Source organism: Cibotium barometz, chromosome 55 (assembly GCF_041138505.1).
Source record: "Cibotium barometz isolate CiBa-2024 chromosome 55, ASM4113850v1, whole genome shotgun sequence".
Taxonomy (NCBI): Eukaryota; Viridiplantae; Streptophyta; class Polypodiopsida; order Cyatheales; family Cibotiaceae; genus Cibotium; species Cibotium barometz.
Genome location: NC_141100.1, coordinates 38,989,841 through 38,998,826, shown reverse-complemented (window position 1 = coordinate 38,998,826; position 8,986 = coordinate 38,989,841).

The following is an 8,986-nucleotide window of genomic DNA, read 5'->3' as shown; positions in this document are numbered from 1 at the left end:
TCCTCCCTAGCGCAAGAGATTGCCCATATATATGCACATGCAATTTTATGCATTGTGGGCATGTGTGTATTGCTCATATGCAGAGGCAATTTTTGTGTCTGGTGAACATGTGTGAGTTGTGTTGGAGTTGTTTCCATGCAGTTATGCAGATTTGTGCATGCATTGAGCATTGTTGGGGACTTTGGTGTTAGGTTTAAGCGTCTTAGGTGGTGTATGTTTTGTAATTGGTGGTCATTCACACGTGACCATGGGTTATTATTTTTATGATCGTTGTAGTGCGCGCTCTCATCATCATTGACATCACTTAGATACCATCTCAGATTTTGATTGTAGGAGATTTGCTCATGCATTGTTATCATGCCTCTATGATCATTATTTTGAGTTGTCATTTTGTGTCATACTTGACATATCCTTTTTTGAGTTCACAGGTACCTTTGGTACTTCGAGGCTTAAGATCTTCATGTATTGACTTCGTGCTATGACAAGGCGGCATACTCATGCCATGATTAAACGTTGAGCTTGAGAGTTTGATACCCAGTCATTTGAGGCATTTGTTTGATGAGGTAATGTATGTGTCACATAGTCTAGATGGTTTGCACATGGCGACTTCATTTATTGGGATGGTTTGGCATTGTTCGCATGGGATGATTCTTCTTTCGATGAATTACACAAGTATCCTACATTCTTGAGTTGCTACGATTGTATTCTAGCAATGGATGTATGTCATACAGATTCAAATGTATCATATATGCACATGATAATATTGCTACATATGCACATGGTGATAATATTGTCACATATGTGCGTGATACACACGATGATGATGCATGTGATAGTGAAGTGTGAGCTAGATCATGTGGACATGATCCTGACGATAGGCATCATTATGCCTACTTACCTTCCTAAGGATCATTGGTATACATTAGGCAATCATGAGGGTTTGGATGCATTAGACTATCATGAGGACCTTCATGAGGATCTATCCAAGGATTGAGAGCATTCGATTAGTGATGCATCTATTGTTACTACATATGAAGTTGATGATACTTCGCATATTTGATCATGGAATACCTATGAGCATACGATGGACCATGAGGAGTATAGGTTTAAGCTTCTTATGTTAAGATGTGTTAGGCTACTCGTCTAGAGTTTTCACATGTAGAGGTGTTCTTGATTTGACCACTCCTAGTTCTCATAGATTTCTTGATAGCGTTCATGTCGATATAATTCATGTGTTTAAGCAACCGGACATTATACATGAGGGTAGTGATGACTTCATTGAGGTGAGACCTTGATATAGTGGCAAGATCATAGAATTGATGATGCATGGGAGCATCATATGTTGATCACATGTTGATCATACATATGAGGATCATGTCCATGATTGGGATGGCCATATATGTGATGATGATTATAAATATGGTGATCATAAATATATGTGATGATGATGATTATAAATATGGTGATCATAAATATGATGATTTGTATATGGTGATCATGCTTATGTATTGATGATTTGGCACATGGTGAGCATACTTATATGTATTTGATGTGGATCCTTCTTATATTGGTGTTGCATTAGATGTCCACGAGACTTTGATACATATGTTGGAGACCATGTTCATGTGGTTGCATATGAGGAGGATCATGATCATGATCATGTGTATGTTCATGCAGATTATGCTTCTATGGGTATATACATGCTATGGATCATGTTTATGTAGACCATGCCTTAATTGAGTTGCAGGATGGTTCTTGTGTTGATGACATTGGTTTATCCATGGTTTGGTGTAATTCAGATTGTTATGAGGCATTCTTCTTTGATACCCGTAGATGTTCTCATGATGATATTGATTATGCCTACGAGGTATTCATGTGTGTTTATTGTGGATGCTATATAGGTCAGTTTGGTTTAGATGATGAGACATTCCATCATGATACATCAGCTTTTGATCCAAACATTGATTTCGATTATTACGAGACATTTGCTCATGGTTTCTTGTACATTGATACAAATATCGTTTGTGGAGCATTCACTTTTAGTCATGTTGAAACCATTTGGCGAGTATTGTACTTATGGATGCAGCACGACATCATGACACATTCATCTTTGATTCGGGCAAATATTCACGTTATGATCTTGATGGTGCATTTTAGGGATTTCCGTTTGATCATGGCATCCTTTGTGACTATCTTTCATTGGGTGCGGCGGCAACACTTAGTGTTTGATCTAGGTGGCTATACATTTGTGGCTTGGGATAATATGACTTACCCTTTTGATCCAAGTGGCATGAGATCTATGGTTATGTTCAAGCAACTACTTGGCCTTCCATTTGATTTGGGAGGCCTTTTCTTCATTTAGCTTTTGTACATAACCTCTTGTATATGTTTGTTGTACATGATTATCTTTCAATTTTGAGATACAAATCATTGTATGAGAGGATGGTTTGTAATAAAGTAGCAACTTTATTAGTTAGATCTAGGGATCAAGGTTTTGTAATGAGGTTGTTTAGGATGCACATGCACATGAGACATGAGCCTAGCCTAGGTACATGGGACTTAGGGCATCTTAACGCATGTGGGATTTGGGTACATGTGGCCTTGGGACTATAAAAAGGATACATGGCCTATGTACTTTAGTACCTTTTGATCTTTTGGACATTCTTGGAGTCTTTGGCTTGGACACATTTAGCTTATGGAAGACTATTTCCATCCTCTTAGTAAGAGGCTAAACCACTTAGGCATCATGGATTTGAATGTAATTTCTACCATCAATACATGTAAACTTTCATGGTGATTTCTCCATTTTCCCTTATCTTAGCTTTTATGTGCACAAATGATTCTCACAAGGTCTTGACAAAAAGAAGCCATTGACATCAGTGCTTGCGAAAAAACATTTTTCCCAAGGAGTGGAGAAAAGGAAAGGTTGGAAAAACCTTAATTTTATTGCAAAACAAATCATGAATTTTTTGATTTTATATCTAAAATTCATAAAAATTCATCGGTCTTCTTCAAGGTAAGCCCGAAATTCGATTGGGATTTCTAAATTTCAGTTTGCTGAAAATATACCCAAGGTCAGTTTTTCGTGAACATTGACTAACATCCATCACAAATCTTGTCACATAAGAGACCTATGTATGCCAATTATATGAAGCCTTAAATCAGGCTTCATTAACTAAAGCTATCTCACATCCCATGCTACACATCTACCACCCTCTTTGACACAATTAATGTCACCAAGGTTGTGTTAAGTTTTGCACCATGGTAGAGCCAAGGATCATGAAGACCTTGCTTTTGAACCACTCTCCTTGCTAGAACGTCTTTAATAGGACTTTCTGAGAAGGTTTCCCCCCTCTTGGACAACCATACAACAGTTGTCCCCATCCACCAAGAAACCTTGTGGGACCTAATAACTATCATGATTGGTCATAATATACTTTGGCATAATATTGGAGGTCAAGATTAGCTCTTGGGCAGTGAGACACAAATGTAGCAAAATTAATAAGGAATTACTTGACGTTTTATTATATTTTTTCTCCAAGCTATCATTAGGCACATAGGTCGCTTGCATGATTCAGAGAGACTTGATTGTAGTTTTCCTCTCAAGGTAGGTAACAATTCTCTTTCTTTCTTTGTTTTTTGTGTGTCTTTGGAAGGTCTCCGATTCAATCGACTCGGGATGTCTGCAGCAGCAGAAACTTTATTTTCCACCAAAGATGATGTGGGGGGCTGATGGCAGTCAAAATCAGGCACTAAGATGTGCGTCAGGTGAGGTTAGAAGTACTAATGGGGTTAAAATGGGTTGTGTACTCTCTCCCTCACAGCATACATTGATGAGTGTACATACTACTACTGAATCACACACACAGAAAGATAGCGAGCGAGTCTTTTGTTGGTTCATGACTCTTGTAGAAACTTTCTGTATTTTCCATGATGAGAGATAATGCTGTTGTGGGTGAGTGGTTGTGAGATCAACAATACAAATTATGGTTGTTGACGTAGACTTCTCTCAACAACTGCTGCACGTGCATCACCTCCCTCTCTGAAAACTGTTGGGAAGCACGGACGGTACCATGCATGCATGCTGCCAAGTAAGTAGATGTCTGCTTTTCACACGGTGAGGATATTATTATATATATATACCCTCCTCCCCCAATGTTGGTTGTACAATATATTACTGTCATTATCTTTTATGTAGAATTTATGTTGTACACACATGTATTCTTTGGTTATATGTATGTATATATACTATACCACACTAGTGCAATGCAAAGCTCTCCATCTTGAAAAACTAGAGTAAGAAAATCCAAACATTACACACACAACACAGATACCTTGACACATATATCATACAAAAGAGCAAATATTTTCATACACATTTTCTCAAGGGGAGAACCAAAATATGGAATACATTTCTATGTATTCAAAAAGCACGTGCACACACACAGACACACTCACACACACAAAATTATCACAATACATATTTCACTATCTAGAATCTATATTATGAACAACATGTACACTCCCAAGGGAGGGCACATTCTTTGGTGTGTAATTTTTGGGAGAGAAATTGTGCCAACTCTCCACCCACATAAAAATTTGGTTATTTACATTTATATATAGTAGCACACTAGTGCAAGAAAAAAATCATATGTACTGTATTGAATTCCAGAATCTTGTAGCCCACTAATTAAAACTAAGAAAACAATGCTATGTCATTAAGACTATATGAAAGAAACCTTTTCATGTCACTCTAAAATTCAAGATACTAAAATTCAAAACTTAAACACTAATAAAACAATGCTAAACGCTATCAAAACTAAAGCAGTGCAATACATACATTAAATATATACACAATACTACTTTATATACATCAAAGCAGCTGAGGAAACTATCTTTGCTTCTCTGGATTCTACACCATCAAGGAGAAACATACTCCCAAAGGATGATAGAATCATGGCTAGACTATTAAAAGTGGATACCATAAGCAAAGGTCCAACATCTAGAGTCAATCATTCTCCACTCTTATTGATACTTTGATCTAATAAGCTAATTAGCCTAGTGATAAAATGTACTAATGAAGACGATACCGTTGGTAATTATATTATGCACACGTACAACATTTAAGCACAATATGTAAGCTTGATGCTTCCAATTAGGGTACTGGTGGCCCACACTTTTTAATGATTGTGCACTATTGTAAAAGGTTATGATGAGTGCCAATGTTGTGCTAAGCCACAGAAGGACATGATGCCATTACATTCTGTCAGAGTCAACCAATCTTTTGAAAATGGGACATGTCTCTATTAGTCCTGTTAGACATGGCACACAAGCATGCTTCATCATTGTTACCACACATCATGTAACCAAATAGGCTGAAGTAAGAGCTTCACAAAAAAACAAATGCCATGGCGACTACTAAGCTTCTCTATGAGAATATCATTATCCGCGGTGAATGTCCATTAGAGCTAGTGAGTGATCAAGGTAGGCATTATATCAACGATGTTATCAAAAATCTCACTAACACATTCATGATCACAGACTATTGAGGCTCGATATACTAACTAGGAATTTAAGCTCACAATAGCTTTATAAGCCTATCGCATATTATACAAAGTTGCAATTAGTTGCACGCGCCCTTTAAAATGGTGTATGGACTTGAGGTAGTAATGCCTTGGGAGTTCATGATTCCTAGCATAAGAGTAGCTTGATAGTGAGATGATACAGAGAAGGAATGTAGAGAGAAGTGGTTTGACCAAAATATCAAGAATAAGGAGATCAATCAAGGAGATCTTGTACTTATCTATGTAATCCGTATAGTGAAAAGAAAAATCCCAAATACACTAGAAAGCGACCATTTAGTGTTTTTGAAGTTACACCACAAGGTACTATACATATTAATCTCTTAACGGAGCTAAGACTGTCAATTTTCTTAATGGTAGTAAGTTTAAGAAATGATGGACCTCTTATTAAAGAATTCTTATATGCTTCTCATGATAAACAAGCTACCATGGAAAAGGCCACTCAAAGGAAGATCTAAGCCCAAGGGAAAGACAAGCAAAACTTTAACAATAGGAGTCAAGGGAAACTTTAACAACATTGAGAAGAAAACCTTGGACCTGCCACACAAGCTTATGTTGGAGAGGTAACCGACAACATGGATGATCACATTCCATCTCTCAGAACACCCATTGAATTATCTAGCCCCTATGGTAAAGTGTTCTATAATGCTATGCTTGACATAGGTGACATAGGTGCTAATCACAATCTACTCTCCTTTGCTACATGGAATCAGCTGGGTGAATCTCAACTTTTTTTTTTTCGAGAAAAGATCCTTTCATTAGTTAAATAAAAACACCCGTAGGGCTACAAAAGATCTCTCCTGCTCATAAGAGAAACGGAGCAGTGAATACAGCAAGGCAGCCCGGGAGACTCTCCTTAGGTGCTGCAAAATACAAGCATCAGTACAGAGGACTGAGGGCTAAATCATACAATAGGGGGGGGGAAGCCAAACAGGTGGCCTGTAATGCCAACGGGGGGATCCCGTGTGTAAGGTGTAGAAGGGGCCTCTGCGCGGCGCCAGGTGGTGTGAAAAGCCTGGCGCCGCAAGATCGCCTCATCCGAGTCGGATGCGGTCATACTGTCCTCGCAGGGTGTGGATCAACTCCTGCCAAATCCCTCGTACAGTCTCTGCTGGTGGCTCCAGTCTCCCCTCAAAGGCCGTGAAACACCGGGCCCTCCAAGTGAACCAGATGGTGAGGCTGCTGAGGAGCTCCCATCGTAAATCCCTCTCCTGTGTCCAGCTGGTGGACGAGAAATCCGGTGCCGAAACCAGGCGAGGCTGGCCCCTAATGAATCTGATGGCCTGATTGTCTTGCTCCATCTCATAGCCCATAGCAGGCCCTGACGAAGTTGACCAAGCAGCGGCACCCCACGTAAACATACCCTCTGGAGAGAGGGGGGCCATAATACGCAGCATCCGCAGCCAAATCTGCTGCGCCGCCTGAGGGCAATCCCAAAGGCAATGTCTCTGTGTCTCCATAGGGTGGCCGCATCGGACGCAGGCCATCGGAAGACCGCTATAAACAAGCCAGGTGCCAACTGTTGTGCCCCTGTGGTGGGTGACCAGCCACTGGAAAGTCGAGATCCTGCGGGCCTGTCGACTAGCCCAGAGCCGAGCCCAAAAATCCTCCAAGAACTCCTATGAGAGTCCCTATAGCCGCCAATGCCCCACTGCAGCTGGAGAGACCATCCTCCTCGCCGTCAAAATATGCCGCCTCAGCGGAACAGTGTACTAGAAAAAGGTGATCTCTGTGGCCTCAAGGGATGCATAAGGATCATGCCACTCGTACTCCCCAGGGTCCCACTGTAGCCGGGCCAAGGGGCGCGTTGCATATGCCCATATGCGCCAATCCGGGAGCACATCAGCAGGGTCGGGGTCAATATGCAACTTCTGAGAAACGGCGGCCACAACCCGTATCCTCTGAAAGGTGCACTCTGCAACCAAAGGCGACTCCATCTCCACTCTCTGAAGTCCTGAATCTCATAGTAGAGGCATCTTCCATCCTCAGTGCAAGCTCTGACAGCAATCAAGATCTCCAACTGTGTAAAGACTCCCATCCACCGTGGGGTCACTGGCTCGAAAGGCGTGAACCACTCCTCTGTGATGAGTGCCTTCTGAATATCATCCCTCATAATCAACCCCCCTCTGAAGTGACTCAGCCTCTCCACCTGGATCTCCTCTAGGAGACTGCAGAAGGCCTGCCAGTCTCCAAAACTACGTGCTGGGCCTGCTAAAGGTCCCCAGGCTAGACGAGGCTGAGAACCCAGCATATGACCCTGTTCTGTGCGAACAGCTGGGTTCTAGATGAGCGGCTGTCTGGCCCGCTCCTCAACACAAGAAGGAGGTCGCTGAGAGAGCCCCGGTCTCAGCAGCTCCCAAGCTCTCAGGATGCTCAAAGCAAATATGTCCTCCCATCCTCTACTGAGGCCTGTCCTCCTCATCTCTATGAAGATCCAGCGATCTCTGGTGCCCAAGTACCCCCTGCTGGGGGAGCCCGAGCCTACAACCGCTGCAAGAGAAGCTCTTTCCAAGGCTCAGCGCCTGGAAGCAGCCCCCAAACAATAAGCTTCCCCAATAAGGCTCTACTCTGATCGACTGGATCTATAATGCCCAAGCCTCCCTGAGCCAGCGAAAGTGTAATAACTGCCCATGCAACCTTTGCCTGGGCTGGCTGATCGTCCTGCCCAGACCAAAGAAAGTTCCTGATCAGCCTCTGTACCTGGCTGATGCAAGAGCTCGAGAAGATCCAGCAAGACATAATGTACCACATGGTCGCTAACAGCACCTGATTTGCCACCACCACCCTCCCAACCAAGGATAGTTGAGCTGTACTCCAATACAAAAGCTTCTTCCGAATGCTCAGAAGAAGCGGGGCAATCTGCTGCTCAGGTGACAAATCTAGTCCAATCTGGCATCCCAAATACCGCACTGCTATGCCAGGAGGAATCCATCTAAAACCGGGGTCCGGGCTCCATGCCGGAGTGGGAGCACTACAAATCCAAAAGGCCACTGTCTTGTGCCAATTGATCAATGCTCCCGAAGCTACACTAAAAACCTGGAGCGACTGCTCTGCCCGAAGAAGATTGGCCTCTTGGCCATGCAAAAATAAGCCCGTGTCATCTGCAAACTCAGCATCGAGCAGGTCCTCCCTCGGGACTGGGAGCTGGAGTCCTCTCAAACCAACCTCCTCTGCCGTCAAATACATGCTCATAGCCTCCGCAAAGAAGAGAAAAAGAAAAGGAGCAAGGGGACACCCCTGACGGACTAATCTGGTCAGCTCAAAACTCGCGGCCCCCGTCCTCCTGCAATCAAAACCTGGCTACGAGCTGTGGAATACAGAGCCGCCACCCCTCTGATCCATCCTGGCTCAAAGCCCAGGCGAAGCATAGTGCCCTCTAAGAAACCCCAATCAACTCTATCGTA